Source organism: Fringilla coelebs (assembly GCF_963513975.1).
Source record: "Fringilla coelebs genome assembly, chromosome: 15".
In the NCBI taxonomy this organism is placed as follows: Eukaryota; Metazoa; Chordata; class Aves; order Passeriformes; family Fringillidae; genus Fringilla; species Fringilla coelebs.
In genome coordinates this window covers 4,026,605-4,044,687 of record NC_140041.1, presented here as the reverse complement: position 1 = coordinate 4,044,687, position 18,083 = coordinate 4,026,605, and the positions used below count along the sequence as shown (strand labels likewise).

Here is an 18,083-nt window from a genome sequence, read left to right as displayed (position 1 = left end):
GCACACCCCGGCTACACCCGTGACGGGGGGGGTGGGTGGATGAGACATGGGGGTCACAGCGGGATAAACCCCGTGGAGGGTGGGCGGGACACGAGGGTCGCGCTCTGTCCCCACGCGCGGGGTCGGCTGTCACACGGCTCGGCGGGGTGACACCCGTGGGGGCGGCAGGGCCCCGGGGATGGGTGTAGCCGCTCGGCGCTGGGGGTCGGGCGAGCCGGGGGTTGGCGGCGCGGGCGGCGCGCGCGCGGGGCGGCGGGGGGCGCGCGCGGCGTGTCGTGTCGCGGCGTGTCGCGGTGTCCGGCGGCGCGGGGCGCTCGGCCCGGTCCGGTCCGGGTTTTGCCGGCAGCCGCGGGCAGCGGCGGCGGCGGCGGCAGCGCCGTGCAGCGCGGAGCGGGGGCTGCGCACTCCCAGAGCGAGCGGCGATGTGGAGGTGGGTGTGCGGCGGCGGCGAGGCACCGAGCCCGCCTCGGCTACCCGGCCCCGGCCCCGGCCCCGGCCCCGGGCAGGTGCTGACCTCCCCTCTCTACCCCGCTCCGTTCCCCTCCTGCCCCCTTCCCTGCGCCCGGGCAGCCCCCGCCGCTCCCGGCAGCGCTGCCCGCAGCGCGGCGGCTCCCGGACCGCCGCTCGGTGCCGGCTCCCGGGGCGCTCCGGCGGCGGAGTTGGGGTGGGGGGTGTCGGGGGGCCGTCGGAGAAAGGGGAGGCGGCGGAGAAGAAAAAGTTTGGCGGGGGGATCCGCGGCTCGCCCCGCTGCCCGGCGCCGTGCCCGGGCTGCCCGCGGCGGCGGCGGGGCCGGAGCTGGCCGCCTGCCCGCCTGCCCGCGTCGGGCCCGGCCGGTGCTGCCTGCGCGGCGCCCGAGCGGCCCCGCCGCTTCCCGGGGATGGGAGGGGAGGGGGGGAAACGTCGGGGTAACGAGCAAAGTTTTTCTCGGTGCGACCGAACCCCGCTGCCGGTACCCGCAGCCCGGCGGGGATGCGCTGGGAGCCGCGGGGAGGGATGGAGCGAGCCCCCCACGGCTCCCCCCGCCGCCCCGGACCGCCGCGGCAGCGCCCGGTGGTTTCCCGGGTGACAATGGTGGCGGCGGGGCCGGGGGGCGGCGGGGGCGGCGGCGCCGGGGGGAGGCGGTGGGCAGCGGGGCCGGCGGTGCCACCCGCGGCGGGGCTCGCGTGGGGGGCGCGGGGGAACCCCCACCCTGCGCCGGTGTCCGCGCGTGGGTCGCTGCCGCCTCCCCGGGGTGCGCCGGGCTCCCGCGGCAGTTCGGCTCCGCCGCCGGTGCCCGGGCGCGGGGTGGCCGTGGGAGCGGCGCCGCTCGCCATCGCCCAGCCATGTGCGACAACTCACCCAACTTTATCATCCCCCCGTTCCCGGCGAACCCCCCCCGCCCCGCTTCGCCGTCAGACGGGATTCCCAAACCCCCTGCTGCCCCCGGCCGCGGCGGGGAGGGTGCCCCACGCGCCCCGGCACCCATCGAGCCACCGCGACCGCGCCGTGGAACATCTCTCGTTCGCACCGGCGTGGGTGCCACCGGCCCTAGAACCACCGTGGGGGCTGTGGATTGTACCCGAATTTGGGAATTACGGCCTAAAACTCCGCCGAACCGCGGCCCCGTGCGCCCCACGGAGGTGTGAGGCGTTTTGTTGTTGTTGTTTAATTTTTTTTCCTTTTATTTTAATTTTATTATTCCTATTTTTTTTTTTTTCCACCGCATCCCGCAGCCGGCAGCGTCCTTCCTGCGGGGCCGGGGCTGCTTCGGGTCGGGTTATTCTTTGCTGGGATGATTGATTGGGGAGAGGAGGATGGGGGGGTGGCATGGGGGGTTAGGGGGTGGGATGGGCATGGGGGGGTGCATCCCACGCACAAACAAAGCTGCGCACACATCCTGCGGTAACGGCCCCGCGTGTGCGCTGACCCGGCCGGGCAACCTTCACCCCCCGCCGCTCCGTGCCGGGGGGGCCGGGGGAATGATGGGGGATGCCGTGCTGTGGGAGGGCGGGTGAGGCCGGCTTTGGGGGGGCCTGGGGGGATGCCCATCCCGGCTACCTGGGGCGCGGAGCCGGGGCCGGCGGAAGTTTTGTTTCTCTGGAAACGGGCCCTGCTGTGTCAGCGGCCCCTTTGTGCCGCTTTGTCCGCGCCCCCCGGCCCCCAGCCCGGCGGCGGGGCCGCACCTGGGGCTGGGGGGGACGGAGACCCCTCCGGCCTCCCCCCCGCCCCGGCCCCCCGCGTTCCCCGGCCCCCGCTGCTGCCCGCGGGCTGCGCTGCATCCACCGGCGGGGCCGAGGCCGGGGGGATTGGATAGGAAAGGGGGGGGGGTGACTCTCCCCGAGGTCCCGCTCAGCGGGAGCGCTGGTAGGCATGGAAACCTCGCTCCGTCCCTCCGTCTGTCCGTCCGTCCTTCGCGTTCCCAGCGGGAACAGCTTTGGGGAAACGGCTCCTCCAGCGGCCCCCGCGGGGCCGCCGCAGCGCATCACCGTCGGTGACAGTGTCACCCCAAGTGTCCCTGCGCGGGGTACCCCGGAGATGCCCCCGGAGATGCCCCCGGCGCTGCGCCCCCTCCCCGGTGCCGGTACCGGCGTCGCCCCGTCGCGCTGGCAGATGTCGCGCCCTGACCTCGGGGACGCCGCCTGGGGGGGGCTGTGGGAGGGACGTGGGGGGGGACACGGTGACGGGACGATGGGGACGGGGGCGCGCCGGCGTGTGACAACAAAAGCAAAGTAACAAAGGACCCGCCGGTGCCGCTCAGAAGTTGGTCCCGGCGCCGTCCGGGGCTCGGTGGCCCCGGGGGCAGGGTCGGGGGGGGCTGCGTGCCGGGCGGGATGTGCAGGCAGGGGGTGGGGGGGGTTGTGCCGGGCGTCACGAATGTCGCCGTGTCCTCCCCCCGCCTCGGTGGGGAGAGGCAGGAGCCGGCCGAGGCGTCCTTGACATGGATTTTGTGGTGGGGATGCGGGCAGCCGGCGCCGCGCTGCCAGGCACTGCCCGCACCTCCCGCTCCTGCCTCTGCTCCAGAGAGGAGCTCTGCCTGCTACACCCCAAAATTCAGCCTGTCCCTCCTCTTCCTCGTCCGTGGCACAGCTTTGTGCCAGATCAGACGCTGTGGAGGTGTGGGGGGTGTTTTGGGGATCCCCGACCCTGGGGGTCCCTCACCCACTGGCATCCCCTGGTGTCACCAGGACCTTTCCAGGCAGGTGGCAGCCGTGCAGGTGCTACTTGTCTGTGCCCTGGGGATGCTGCAGGGTTTGGGGGTGACATCCTCTCCCCAAAACTGTCCCCTCTGACAAACCTCCTGTGTGGGCACTGGGGGGATGGCCAAATCCAGGGTGCTTGGCCCTGGCAGCCAGCACCTGGCACCTCCTTGTGTGCCCATGCAAGGCTTGGCCGAGGTTGGATCCAGCCCCAGCTGGTCCTGGACCCTCCACCTCCCCCAGCAGGGACATTCCCCGGGGTGGCCACAGCGATGCCACTGTTCTCCTGCCTCCCTGTTTTGTTTTCCTAAATCCTGGCTGTAGGAACAACTTCTTGATTAAGTGTATTAATAGTTAAACTTTCAGCTCATAGCTTAAACTCACCAGACCACGAAAAGCTCCCTCCTTTACTCATGCTCTGGTGCTCAACTAAAATATTGCACTCAAAAGGCTTGTTTCTTTTTTTTCTTCTCCTTTCCCCTTCCTTTCCCCCTGACTCAGCTTTGACTCCTGGGAGCATGGGGGGTCTTGTGGGACTCCCAGTTGTCACTGCTGCCCCTTGCAGCCACCTCCCTGCACAGAGCCCAGGCATGGAGCATGGGTGTCCCCAAAGCAATTGGTGCTCTGGAGACTCATCCAGGATGGGGAGCAGGATGGGAGCCCCCGCCCCAGGTAGAGGCTGGCCCTCCACCCAGCTGGGGACATGAGCATGGATGGGCTGTGGATTGGGAAAGGATGGAGATGCTGGCAGTGGGTGGTGTGTGGCATTGGCTGTTTTCCTGCCAGGCAGGTGATGGGGAAAGAGGAAGGTGGGAGGTTCAGCCATGCCCAGTGCAAGATCTTGCAGCTGTGTGGGGCCAGGCCCAGCACAGCTGGATGGGCTGGGAGCAGCCCTGCAGAAAATGACTGGGGGTGCTGGTGGGTGACAGATGGGACATCAGGCAGCACCGTGCACTGGCAGCCCAGAAAGGTGAGTGTGTCCTGGGCTGCAGCAGGGTGAGCAGGGGGTGCTCCCCCTGTGCTCTGCTCTGGGGAGACCCCCTTGGGGCACCACATCCAGCTGTGGTATCCCCAGCACAGACAGATGTGGGGCCTCTTGGAGCAGGTCCAGAGGAGGCCACGGAGGCTGGAGCCCCTCTGCTTTGGAGACAGGCTGGGGATGTTCAGCCTGGCATAGAGAAGGCCACAGGGAGACCTTAAAGCTCCTTCCAGTGCTCAAAGGAGTTTCAAGAGAGCTGGAGAGGGACTTTGGACAAGGGCCTCGAGTGACAGCACAAGGGGTGAGAGTTTTAAACTGTAACAGGTCGGGGTTAACTTGTACATAGGGAAGAAATGTTTTACACTGAGGGTGGGGAGGCCTTGGCACAGGGTGCCCAGAGAAGCTGGGGCTGCCCCATCCCTGGAAGTGTCCAAGGCCAGGCTGGACAGGGCTTGGAGCAATCTGGGATGGTGGAAGGTGTCCCTGCCCATGGAGAGGAGCTTTAAGGTCACTTCCAACCCAAACCATTCTGGGATTTGGTGCAGGGAGCAGCGGTGTGGGAGGGGCAGGAGGGAAGAAGGTGTGGGCAAAGGGGTGGCTGGAGGAGGAACCACCTCCAAAGGTGGCCAGTGGGAAATCCCAGGCTGGAGTGGAGGAAATGTGAGTTTGCTGCTGTTCAGCAGTGGTTCTGCCATGAGGATCAGCTCTCATCTGCCTTTGCCTTCAGCAGAGGGACGTGTCCTGGTGGGGAGGCTGCCTTGCTGTGCTGTCCTGGGGAGCCCACTGGGGAGCATCAGGACATGTGGGTGAGGAGCAGCCTGCATCCTGTATCCTTTGGGACACCCATGGGGCTGGAGCCCAGGAGAGCTGCAGGGACAGCAGGCAGCAGAGCAGTGTGACCCCAGTGAGTGGCTGAGGGCAACCTGTGGGTCCCTTTGCCAAAGGACCCAAATGTGTCCAAAGGACACATTTACCCTGGCCTTGGGCCCTCAGGCACCTGACATCCACAGACAAAAAGCTTTGGGGTCTGTCAACATCTCAGTGCTGGTGATGTGCCCACCCCACGGTCTGTCCTTCTGGGGTGCTGGAGTGCTGATCCCTTAAATCTTCAGAGTGATTTCATCCCTGCTTGTCTTTTCCCAAGGCCTGCAAGCAGGTGGAGTGTGTTGATGGTCTGAGATGACAGCCCGTGCTGCACGTGGGTGACAGCCTGTGATTATGTGCATAAAAGGATTTTTGAGGTCAGAAGGTTTTCCAGTGGCTGCCTTGGTGTCCCTGGTTCCCACCATCCATGGTTATGGCATGGAAGGGACTGGGCTAATGGCTCCCAGGCTGTGGGCTTGCCTTGGGATGTGTGGGTCTGGCTGGATGTCTTTGTCCTGGAACAGTGTCACTTGTACCAGAGCATCCTCCATGGCCTGAGCTGGGACATCCTTTGTGCTGGGAGGATGAGGATGCATCACCTCCCCACTGTGATGCTGTCAGTGTGGTGGCCTGGGCATGGCAGGATCTGTGTCAGCTGTGACCCTGGAAGCTGTTTTCGGATTTTCCAAGCAGGATGTGCTTTTCCATCTCCACCCTCCCAGCCCCGAGAGGTGGGAGCTGGAGAGGGCTCGGGTTACCGGCCCTGCCCTGTGCCAGCCCTGTGACGTTTCAGTGGGGACACTGTGGGTGCTGGGTGGGACCTGCCCACGGGGTGAGGTGACCCTGTCATTTCTGGGTCACTTCTGAGATGGGCTTCATCCCCAGGGTCTGATTGTCACCTGGCTGGTGGCAGGGCTGGGAGCAGTGCTGTCCTGGCCTTGTGAGTGACTCCAGTGGGTTCTGGTGGCTGCTGCTACCCGAGATACCCTTGGCTGCCCCTGGCACAGGTTTGCTGAGCACGTGCTGAGCTCCCTGGGTATGGTGCCTGCTGGAATGGGGACTGGGTTTGAGATTGGGCATGTTCCTCTCTGGTCTGCTCTGGTGCTGCTGTCCCTGGTCACCTCCTGCTGTGTGGGTGGTTGGCTGTGGTTGGAAGCAGCCCTTGTTTGGTGGATGTTTTGGTTTTGCCTTTGCAAATCTGTCTTGAGTCCATGCCTGTGCTCCAGCTTTCTGTAGGGATATCTGGGTAATATCTAGCTGCCACAGTCTTCTGTGTGGAGTTGTCCATTCCCAACCAAGCAATGCAGCTCCATCCACTCGGCCTCCGGGTTCTATCTTGGTGTCCCCAGGGGTCTTGGTGTCATTGGTTCTCACTTCTCTTTGCTAGGACTTGCCCTTGTGGTTTTGTGTCTCTTTCTCTCCTTCAGAGAGGGGATTTTGGGGTCCACATCCAAGCCCAGTGTCTCATTGGAACATCCTGAAAGCTGAGACATTCCCAATTGAACATCCCAGCCCTGAAGGGTCCCAAGTGTTCACAGATCCAGGTGCTCTTACCCTGTAAGAGCTCTTATTCCTCTGCACCCACCTGCTGCTCAGAGGCAGCTTCCTGCCTCTCCTGCCACTCCTGGACCTGGAGCAGGGCCAGGGGAACCCATTCATGGCCAAGCAGATTTGGTGCCTTGGGAAGGGCAGGTGAGCTGTGCCCACAGATGATTCTTGGAGGCTCTGTGGGATCTTCCTCCTTGTACAGACTCCTAGAACAGTCTGGGCAGGAAGGGACCTTAAAGGTCATCTAGTTACATCCCCTACCACAGGCAGGGACACCTTCCACTGTCCCAGGTTGCTCCAAGTCCTATCCTACCTGGCCTTTAGCGCTTCCAGGGATGGAGCAGCCACAGCTTCTCTGGGCAACCTCTGCCAGGGCCTCCCCACGCTCACAGGGAAGAATTCTTCCTAATATCCAATCTTAAACTTTACTCTTTTAGTTTAAAACCCTCATCCCTTGTCCTATCATGACAGATCCTGCTGAATAGTCCCTCTCTGACTTTCCTGTAAGCCCCTGTAAAAGGCTGAAAGGTTTTTCAGCAGGTCCAGGCCTTGCCCGGGCCACGGGGAGGTGGCAGTGGCTGGTGGCCAGGACGTGGCAGCACGGTGGGTTATCCTTGCCCACCTTTCCCTTCTGCATCTGCCGGGATCCCAGCGGGGAGGAGCTCCCAGCACCCATCACTGCCGGGGTGCCCGTGGGCTCTCTGGTGGGCTCTCTCTGCCCGTGGGGCTCTCTCTGCCAGTGGGCTCTCTCTGCCCGTGGGGCTCTCTCTGCCCGTGGGCTCTCTCTGCCCGTGGGGCTCTCTCTGCCCGTGCCCCACTGCCAGCCGGGGGTTTTGCCCCCGTTCCCGCGGCCGGCGGGGATCGCTGTCGGGAGCCGGGAGCGCTGCTCTTGCCCTCTGCTTTACCTTCTGCATCTCACTAATCTGATGACCGGAGGTATGCGAGGCATTTCAAATATGGCCTCGTTAGCTGGCTCCGGACAGAGCACGCAAGAGCCGTTTCTTCACACTCCTATTCCAGCCGGCCGTGCCGCTCCCTCCCTCCCTCCCTCCCTCCTCCCACGGCATCCCGCTGCTGTTTGCCCGTTCCGGCTGGGATCGGCACGGCCGGCTGAGCCCATCCTGCCTGGCTGGGCGAGGAGTGTGTCCTGCCGGCCAGCGGGTGGGCGTGGGGCTCTTGAACCATTTGGGAGCATCGCGGGGTGCGTGGGTGTGGGGTGAGCGTGTGCCGGGGATCGGGGTGTCCCCTGTGCCACCACCCTTGGCAAGTGACCAATCCTCCCACAGTGGACTCAGTCAGGGGATCCCATGGCACTCGTGACAGTGGTCTTGGGGAGTCTGAGGGAATCTGAAAGGCATCAGGGTGGGGGATGTGGAATGGGAGGTGCTGGCTGGACACTGAACTGTGAGTGCCAGGCTGGGCTGTCCCTCCCCACCTTTCCCTCCTGCACCCATGGGAGTGAACTTGGAGGGAGTGCAGTGTGAGGATGGGTGAAGGGGAGAGGGGACCCTGGTATCCCCGTGACATGGGTGCTGTCCAAGGGGACTGCAGCCCTTCTGAATCTGGCTCTCCAGCGTGGTGCCTGCAGGGGTGCCGTGGCACTCACCTCGGGGTCCCATCCCTCTGTCCCTGGGATGGCAAGCACAGCATCCCATCCATCTGTCCATCCGTGTCTGTCTGTTTCTCCCCATTCCCTCCATGCCCTGGGCTGGCACAACGTGCTGCCTGCTGGAAGGGGCTCCACTGTCCCCCATGCCAGCACTGCTGGGGACCCTCCACTCCCGATGTCCCTAGTGTCCCATGCCTCACGACGGTGACAGCATGAGCCTGTCACCGTCTCCCCATTCTGCTATTTAAAGCTGGGGCTGGGGGGAAAAAACAACCGTGGAGGATGAAGATGATGATGGTGGCTCTGGGCGCCCTTGGGGACAGCTGGCCCCGCATCGGCGTCCCCGGGGAGGGGATGCCATGGCCTGGCACAGCCGGGCACAGGGCTGGGAGCCGGACGCCAGGCGTTTGCGCTTTAATGCATCAGGACAGCTTGCAAATTCCAGGCTGGCGCGGCGCGGTGCCGGCCGCGGCGGAGCGTGCGCGGTGTCGCGGCGGGGGCCGCGCTGCCATCCCCGGTTAGCTCGGCCAGCGCCGCCCGCGGGGGCTCGGGGCTGGGCACGGCTGCTGGCAGCCCCCGCCTCCCACCGAGCCACGGCAGCCCCCGCCGCAGCAGAGCTGGGGGCAGCCCCGGTGGGAGGCTGGCGTGGAAAGGGCAGATCTGTAGGGATCTGTGTCTCCCCTATGTGCAGGCACCTCTGTCCCCTCTGTCCCTCTCCTGTCTGCAAGACCCTTGTCCCCCCCATCTGCAAGGATCTCTGATCTCTTTCTGCAGGGACCTCTCTCCTCTGTCCCTCTCAATCTGCCAGGGCTCCTGTCCCCTTCTTCTGCAGGGAACTCTGTTGCCCTTGTCCCTCCTCATCTGCAAAGCCCCCATCTCCCTTTTACAGAGCTCTTCATCGTGGGGACCCCTGTCCCCACTTCTTTAGGGACTCCTGTGCCCCCATCTTCTAAGACCCATGTTCCCTCCTTCCTCCAGGTACCCCTGTCCCCCTGCTCTGCTGAGAACCCCGTCCCTTCATCTTCAAAGCTCCGTGTCCCCTCATCTGCAGGCCCCCCTGTGCCCCCATATAGAGATCCCTGTTGCCCCCTGCTCTGCCTGCCCCCCTTCTGCAGAGCCCCGTGTCCCCCCCTCCACAGGGATCCCAGAACCCCCACATCCATAGGAACTCTTGTCCCCACATCTGCAGGGCCGGGGTGGTTCCCAGTCCTGCCCCCGGGGGTGACTGGAGGTTGTTCAGGGCCAGCTGGTGCCACCCCAGAGAAGGGGTGACCTTTCATCCCTACACAGGGGTAAACTGAGGCAGGGAATGGCATGGAATCCTCTCTAAGAAGTGTTTTTTTCATCCTTTCCCTGAGTATTTCCCCCAAATCTGAGCCTGTCAGTGGAGCCAAGATCCCCCAGGCTTTGCCTCTATCTCCTCACCACCGTGTAATCTCCCTCCCTCCGTGCTCACATTCAGATTCCTTAAATAAAAAAAGCCTTTTAAAAACTGTATTGCCACCTCGTTGGGAAAAATTGGAGTCACCTGGAGCGCTAATCCCGAGGCACCCTGGGGCTATGGGTGCTCCCTGGGCTGGCTCCCACGGGGCTGGTGGAGGAGGGGGGCCCTTTGCTTTGCGAAGGCGTTGGGGGATTAGTGGGAGGATTGGTAAATCTGACCCCAGGTAAAGATTAAGACCCAAAAAAAAAAAAAAAAAAAAGGAAAATCGTTGTGTTTTTTCCCTCCGTGCCTGATGCACCGTGAAGATTAAACTGGGATGAGTCTGTGCAGCAGCCAGTTCGATTAGGGGTGGGGGGCAGCAGGGAGGGATGTGAGAGGGGGCAGGAATGGGGGCTGTGTCTGGGGCTCTGGTGGTGCCAAAGCTGGGGGAAAAGGGGAATCTGGGGGAGCTGGGGGCCTGGGGCCAGTCCTGGGGGTCCCCAGGCTGCCTGTGGTTGGTGCTTTGGGGGACAGCCACATCCATAACCACTGCCAGCCTGATCCTGGGAATAGGTGGCACTGGGCTGTGGGGGGGTGGCTTCAGCAGCTCATCCCGGTGGACAGGGCTGGAAAGCCCCCCTGGCACTGGAGAGTACATCCCCACAGCCATTAGAAACTGGATGTGCTCTCACCCCACCCAAGGCCCCTGGTCTGCACCCCACAAACCATCCCACCCACCGGGCAGCCCCTCCCAGGATAAGCAGGGATATCCTGGTGCCTGATATTCCTTACCTTTGGCCAGGACCCCCACCCTCCATGGCTCTGGGGAGGCTCCCAGCAGAGCTCTGGCAATCCTGTCTGTCCCACTGCTGGTGCTCCCCTGGGAAATGATGGGAAAGGGGTCGGGGGGCTCTCCTCCAGGACACAGAGTGAGGGACATGTCCCTTCCCACAACCAGGGTGTGGAGGAGGGATGGCTTCCCTGCCATGGTGTTCCTGTGTCCTTTTGCTGATGGAGGGGCAAAGGAAATTGGGAAAACCCCCTCAGGGCTGTCTGGCCATTCTGAGGGACCATGTGACCAGTGGGTGTACTGGGAGGAAACTGGAGTGGCTGTCCCTGGGGGGGACCGTGCAGTGGTTGACCCCTCCTTTGGGACAAGGCTTTTTGGGGGCTGAGCACTGGCTTGGGGGTCAAGCAGCATTTTGGGGTGTTGAGCACTGGGTCGAGGGGCTGAGCACCATTTTGGGGAGCTGGGGACTGGTTTGGTGGTCATGCATTGTTCTGGCTTGGGGGGGGTCAAGCACTGGTTTGGGCGTTTGGTGTTTTGGGGGCTGAGCACCAGCTTGAGAGACAAAGAGCATTTTAGGAGACTGAACCAGCTTGAGGCTCAAGCACTGTTTTGGGGCCTGAACTCCAGTTTGGGGTCTGGGCAGCAACTCAGTGCCTGGTTCAGGGGGCTGAGCCCCATCTTGGGGGTCAGGCACTGTTTTGGAGGGCTGAGCACCATCTCAGGGGTCCAGCACCTGGCTGGGGTGTTCAGCACCCACGCAGGGCTTCAGTGCTGGCTTGGGGGATGAGCCCTGGCTTGAGAGTTGAGCACTGTTTTGGGAAGCTGAGAGCCAGTTTGGTCACTAAACACCAGTTTGGGTATCTGAGCACCATTTCAGGGGGCTGAGTACTGGTCAGAGGTTGAGCAGTGGTTTGGGGGGTGGTTTAAGTGCTGTTCTGGGGCTGAGCCCCAGTTTGAAGGGCTGGATCCTACCTGAGAGAGCTAGAGGAGCACCCCACTGCAGGTGTGATCTTGTCTCGTGTCCCACACTGGGGTGTGGCAGTGCCAGGGCAGGGGGTTGTTCCTGCTCTGCCTTTGCTCCCTGTCCTCAGCACAGAGTGGGGACGGGGATCCTGTCTGTCCCCAGACAGGGACAGACATCCCCCTCTGGATGAGGAGTATCAGGAAAAGCTGGCTCTAGCTGTGCCAAGTGTGTGGGCCCATCCCAGCCTTCCCCTGCCTCAGTTTCCCTCCTGCAGTGAAAGCAGAGCATTCCCCTTCCTCTTCAGGGGTCTCTCTGCTGCCTCCTGCCCAGAGTGCTCCAGCTGCCATGGGCATCCCTGCCCAGACAGCTGGGGGGAAAAGGGTCATCTCATCCCCACATCCAGTGGCTGGGTGCTGGTACCCTGGGTAATGCTGGGCTACCAGGAGCATCCCTGAGCATTCCCCTGGGAACTCAGGTGTGCTGGGTGTCCTGGCAAAGCCTCACACAGCCAGCTCTGTGCTGGAGCCTCACCTGCTCTCCCAAAGGAATTGAATCTCCCTGCCTGGAGCAGGGTGATCCTCAAACTGGCACCAGTTTGTGGGGAAGGGCATGGGTGGGTGCAGCTGAGCTGCTGCCATGGGAGTGGGGAGAACCAGGGTCCCCTTCCCAGGGGTCTGCAGGGCTGGGGAGGTGAGGAGGAGCCCAGGATGTCTCCATCCATGGGGCAGGGATCACCCTGTGCTTTGCAGGTCACCTTGAACCCTGCTGGCCCCCTGGCCTGGGGACCCACCTGACACCCTGCCCATGCTTGGGCCAGCAGCAGCTGCACCATCCCCTCTGTCCCAGGCAAGGTGACAGGATGGGACAGGGCTTTTTCCTGGCCTCCCAGCCATGCTGTGTCCCAGGGCTTGTTTCTTGTGCCAGCACACCTGGAAGCACCTTTGGGCTCCTTTTTTCCTGGGGGGTGCAGCTCTCCCCCTCCTTGGGTGCTCCTCTCCTCCCCATGGGTGGGGGACAGATCCAGACCAGGAGGAGGCTGTGGCTCCATGCCCAGGGTCTGCATCACCCCAGCAGGGTCATGCCAGTGCCATGGCCCCGCAGGTTTCCCAGAATGTGCTGATCCTGGGAGCTGCTCCGGCTGTGCTGATGGCAGAAGGTCTTCTCACAGCAGAGGGACACTGCTGGGGACACTGATCTCTCCAAGTGTCCCCTGGAGTCAGTGCCTGGAGTGGGGAGTAGCTCCTGGGTCCCTCGGGAGCAGATGCACCACACCCAGCCTTACTGCCCCTGAGCACCCCCCATCATTTACTGGGTGGAAATAAGGAGAAACTTGGAAATTCAGGGTTGGAGGAAGGCCTGGGGTGCTGGGGGATGGGAAGGGACAGAGTGCCCCAGGCCAGGATGAGATATCCTGGGTGATGCCGGGATGCTGAGAGCATCCCTCTGAGCATTCGCCCGGGAATGCGGCCATAGGTGTGTGCGCCGGGGGCAAGACACAAACCCTCCGAGCCCTCAAGGCTGAGACTGCCACCAACTCATCTCAAGGGTGAAAGCAGCCGTGGGGCGAGCAGGGTGCTCGGCCACATCCCCGCCCCGCTTTGCTTCAGCCACGTCCTGTGGGGGGCGGGGGGATGCCTGGCTGCGGAGGGACCCTCCGGTGGGCCGTGAGCCGGGGGGGCCGTGGCGTGTCGGAAATCACGTGCCGCCGGGCCTCGGGCCTTTACGGGAAGCGAGGGTTGAGGCGAGGGGCAGCTCCCATCCCCCCGGGAGGGCTTGGCCGGGGTTCAGCTCGGGATCGGGCCCCCGGAGCAGCTGCCCCGTGGCGGCGGCGGCCGCTTCCCGGCAGGCGCGGGGTGACGGGGGGGACGAGGAGCCGCCATCGCTCCCTCCCCGGAGCAGATGGTCCCTCGGCAGCAAAGCTGCCCCTTCCGCATCGATTACCCGGGCCGGCCGTTTAACGATCGCTTTCCGGGGTTAATTAAACTCTTCTCGCCGAGGGCGGCTGTACCTGCCTGCAGCCCTGCTGCACCCCCCAAAACGGGGGGGACGAGCCTGTGGCTGGAGCTGGGGTTTGCTTCCGAGCCAAGCCTTAATATCCATCCTGGAGTGCGCCGCGGCTGCTTCTCCCCGGGGCACCCGGAGCAAGGTCAGCTGCCGAGGCTGGTTGCATCCCACTTTCCAGGCAGCACGGGGTGCCGGAGCAGAGGCTGCCCGCTGTTTTTCCCTAGCTGCTGCTTTTTCGGGAGCGAACCCCAAGACCTCGCTCCGTGGGGCTGGGTTTGCGCCCACCCATGTCTCTATTCGCAATGATTTTGGAGGAAGGCGTCGAGAGCTCGGCGGCAGACGGCGGCTCCGGAGCCGAGCGGGTCGCAGCCCTGAGATTGTCAGGAGTTGCTGCTTTTTGCATATCTAAATGTGCCCTTTCAGCCGGCGCTCTCGGTCGAAACTGCCATCTTTTGCCTCATTGTCAGCCTCGCCGAGGTTACGCATCGTTTGCTGACTCACAGCCTCCTGCTCTAATTACTCGTTCAACTCCCTCCCTGGAGCCACCCGGCCAGTCCCGGCACATCCCTTCCCGCTGCTGCACCGCCGGCCGGAGGGCTGGAGCCGGGGCATCCCCGCAGAGCCCCTCCCTCCCCCCGTCCGTGCCCGCGGGCATCGCTCCCCTTGACTGGCCCAGCATCCCGCTGCTCGCACCCCTGGCACGGTTCTGGGGTGCAACCGGGGTCTGCAGCTGTGGCATCCGTGCAAACCCCCCTCCCTGCGGCCATCCCTGCCCCTGGGCATCTCTCCGAGTCTCCTAGAGCTTCTCTCCTGGTTGCCTGCTCCAGCTCCCCACGCTCGCCCCCATAACGCTGATGGTTTGGGGTGCACACGGGGGTTGGTGGGGCTGTCACACGGCGCCGTGCCGGGGGGGCTCCGGGCTGGCCGTCCCCCCGGGCATCGTCCCGCCGAGGGATGCTCGCTGCACCCACGCACCCTCCGGGCTTCCCAGGAGCATCCCGGGTGCGCGGCCCCAGCGGAGCCCGGCCCCCCCTCGGCGGCAGCGCCGGCTGGGACGAGCCGCGCTAAAGCCGTAAGCTGAGCCTCTTTGATCCCCGTCCGATATGATCAGCCGCCGGGAGCTCAGAGCCGGGCCCAGCGTGATTTCAGCGTCGCGGAGATCCGAACAGACGCCGCAATTACCGATGGGATCGGGCTGATCCCGCCCTCGGCCTGCTGCTCCACACTGGCTGGGGTCCTGTCTGCCAGAAACAGGGAAAGCACCAGCTCTGACCTTTTTAATATTATTATTTTTATTATCATCATCAGCAGCAAACTATCCCCCCATCCCAGGCTTGCCATCACTGTCACGCCAGTGGGAAGAGCCTGCTCTCCTCTCCAGCATCTCCCTTCTCACATCCTTACACCTTCCAAGGAGAGGGGACCCAAACTCACCCATCCCAGCAAGCCAGATGGATGCAGGCGCTCATTTTATCTTTAATTAACTTGATTTTTTATCTCCCCCTGGTTTTGATCAGTAATATCGAGGCGGAAGCAACATCCCTGCAAATCCATCTTGCTAAGGGAGGTGAAACCGAGCCGGGTAATCCGGTGGTAAGGACAGCGCTCCGACGGGTAATGCAGTCGCGCTTGCCTTGGAAGAGGAGATATTTTATATATTTATATACCAAGGAAAAAAAGAGCCGTGGATGTGTTTGCACAGGCTTCTGCCTGTCACAGAATGGTCCAACCACGCATCTTATCTCATAAAGCCATATTTTGGCCCTTTTTTTTCCCCCCCAAGAAAGTGAATTTTAAGCGCCAGGAGACAGTGATGGTTTCTTTGGAGCTGTTAGGATCTGCCATGTACAATAAATCTGTCTTAGTTTGTGGATTATTGGCCCAATAGACCGTAACAGCTCTGTCAGCCCCTCCTGGCGCGCTGTGTCCGGCAAGCTCAGCCTTTGGTGGGTTTTCCCAGTTTTTTTATTATTTTCAGCAGGAATTTGCTAAGAATTTTTCTGTGCCATGTGCGTGTACGGCAGCTGATAGGGAATTCACAGGAGCTCAGTCACGTTCTTCGGTTTTGGGGTGGCTTTTTGCTTTTAAAAAATATTTCCCCTCTGGAAAAACCCAAATGCACAAAGTCCAAATCCCCAAAACAGGACGAAGAGGAGGGCAGAGCCTTCCCTGCCAGAGTGCATCCAGCCAGGGGCTGCCTCCCTAAAACTGTGCTGGTTGAGAATGGGGTTTTAGTGAATGGGGTTTTCCAGTAGGATTTTCCCTGGATGGCCCCGCTCCTGCCAGCTGTTGTTCCCAGTCCACTGTGCTTGATCCAAACCTGGAAAAAACAGGATTTCCTAGGGATGGCATGGGATGATGTGCTGGCCCTCCAGCCCTACCAGGCTGTGTAGCACATGCTCCTCTCACCCTCAGCCTGAATTTGAGGGGGTCTGAACTCCCCAGAGTGGGGGGGATCTGCAGCCGGTCCAGGCACCCCCCAGCCTTGTTGCTCAGCATGGCCTTGGGTGATGCTGTGCGGTGAGGTGTGGGGTGCAGGTGTAGGGTGAGATGTGGGGGTGCACAGTCACGACGGGGTGAGGATTGGAGCAGGAACCAGAGTGGGGTACAAGTGTGGGGCACAGGTTGCAGGTGCAGGCAGGGAGGTGTGGGTGCCAGGCTGGTGGCATGGCCTGGGGGGAGTGGGTCTGCTGTAGGGCTGGGGAGGACACACATCCCTGAAGAGAACAGGAGGAGGCCTGTGGGATTTGGGATGTGGAGAGAGCAGGCAGAGCGCTCGGTGCAGTCTGGGATGGGGCTGGTGGGTGGCCCCTGGCACGATGGGGGTGCCAGGCAGGGGGGCCAGGCGGGGGTGCCAGCTGGGGATGCCTCTGAGTCCCCCCTGGCGCTGTGCTGGGGGAGCTGCTCTGGCCCCAGCGGCTCCATAAGCCCATTAAGAGCTCAGGGAGCCTTACACCTCGGGGGGCTGCAGCAGGGACTTGCACTGCTCCAGCTTAAACCCCTTGAGCTGAAGTGGGGGTGCAGCTGTGGGGACACAAGGACGCCCATGGCCATCCTCTGGAGAGATCCATCCTGAATCCCAGCGTGGGTGCTGGCTGCTTCCCCTGGGATGGTGAGGGCTGCAGCCCTGGCCAGGATTTGGCTTTGCTGCATTGTTAAAATGCATCATCAGGGTGAAAAAGTACTTTTTTTTTGTCTGAAAAATGCTCAGAGGAGGATGTTCCCCCTCCGGGTGCTGTCGTTCAGCATCATGGTGTGCAGGAGAAAAGTACAGGGAGGGCAGGTAGGTCCATCTGGGATGGGGATGGGGAAGCCACACTGGTGGAGGGGAACCTGGTCAGGAATTGCTTGGGATTTTTTCTACCTTAACCTAGATGTGCCTTATGTCAAAAGTGTCAGGAGCTGTGATAGTAGGAAACCCCTTTCTCCCCCCCCAGACAGGTCTTTGTGGAGCTCGTGGGATGAAAACTGCTTCGTCAGAACACTGAGGGAGATGTTGTGGACAGTCCCTAAAATTCCAGTGGCTCATTCCAGACACAAGGATGAGTTTCTTTTTGTTGAATCCACCACCACCAAGTCTGTATCTGCTGGTGCTCCAGCTTGTTGGGGGATGGATTCTGTGGGTGCTCCCTTGCCCAGCTCATCCCACAGCCCCTGCTCATCCCTCAGCCTTCCTTGGGCTCATCCTCCATGGACCATGCTGCTGAGGGCAAGGTGCAGGACCCTCTGGCATGGGGAAGAGGGAGGAGGATGGGATGGAGGAGACTGGGGAAGCAGCAAGTCGAGGGGGATGTTCATCCTGGAAGCTGAGAGTGGGCAGTGGGAACGCGTTTGGTTGGGAGTTCTGTGCTCTGGAACTTCCCTCCCATGCCATGACCTTGGCAGTGTTGTGGGAAGATCCATCAGGAGATGGGGATATGGGTGTTGGGTTTCAGAAGAGATGAGAACCCTGCTGGGATCGAACCCTCCCCTGGTGAGGGAAGATGGTTCTCTTGCAGGGGGCTCACCAATCCGGCAGGCAGGTCCTGGGAGCAGGCTGGGAGTCCTGAACCCACCCTGGGCTTGCTGGAGAAGGGCTGGACCACCAGCTCTATCCAACCTGCTCCTTGTCATTCCAGCCTGCCACCTGGGAAGTGAGGGAAGGCAGAAGCATTGACATCTAGCTCTAGTTTTAGTGCAGCCCCTCAGAGCTTGGGGCCAGGAAGGAGCAGGAGCCCAGACAGGCTGACACCCTGCAGTCAGTCCCCTCAAAGCACGTCTCCAGTGTGATAAGCCCTTTCCAGCTCCCACCAAGTAGTGTTTCCTTCATGCTTCAGCTTCCCCAGGCCTGGTCTTGTGGCCCTTCCCTATCTTCCTCTGTGTTGTGACAGCTTGTAGATGGGTTTTTCCATGGCTGCTCTCCTCCCGGTCTTAGAGTAAACCCCTCTCTTTCTTACTGTGAGTCCTCCATCCCTTTCAGTTGCAGGTCCTCCCATCCTGACTCATGCTGTGGCTGGTGATGGTGGTGGTGACCCCTTCCTCCTTCCCAGGACTCCAGCTCTGCTTTCCAAATCCCCTGGGGCTGGTTCTTTAGGACCTGACAGCTTCTCCCACCTCACTTGTGCTTTTTAAAAAATTGCCATAGAATCAGAAAATGCTTTGGGTCAGAAAAGACTGTCTCATTCCACCCCCTACTATGGGCAGGGACACATTCCACTGTCCCAGGTTGCTCCAAGCCCTGTCCAAC

At 62.2% G+C, this 18,083-nt stretch overlaps 1 protein-coding gene across 2 annotated transcripts in view; it reads left to right on the top strand.

Annotated features, from left to right (window-relative positions):
- The first annotated feature begins 287 nt into the window (after nucleotides 1-287).
- CXXC5 (CXXC finger protein 5) overlaps nucleotides 288-18,083 on the top strand; it is a 35,910-nt gene continuing 18,114 nt past the window's right edge. For both annotated transcript variants that reach the window (XM_084215913.1, XM_084215912.1), the window contains exon 1: nucleotides 288-430. The gene's annotated coding sequence lies outside the window, so the exon portion shown is untranslated. The remainder of the gene's footprint in view (nucleotides 431-18,083) is intronic.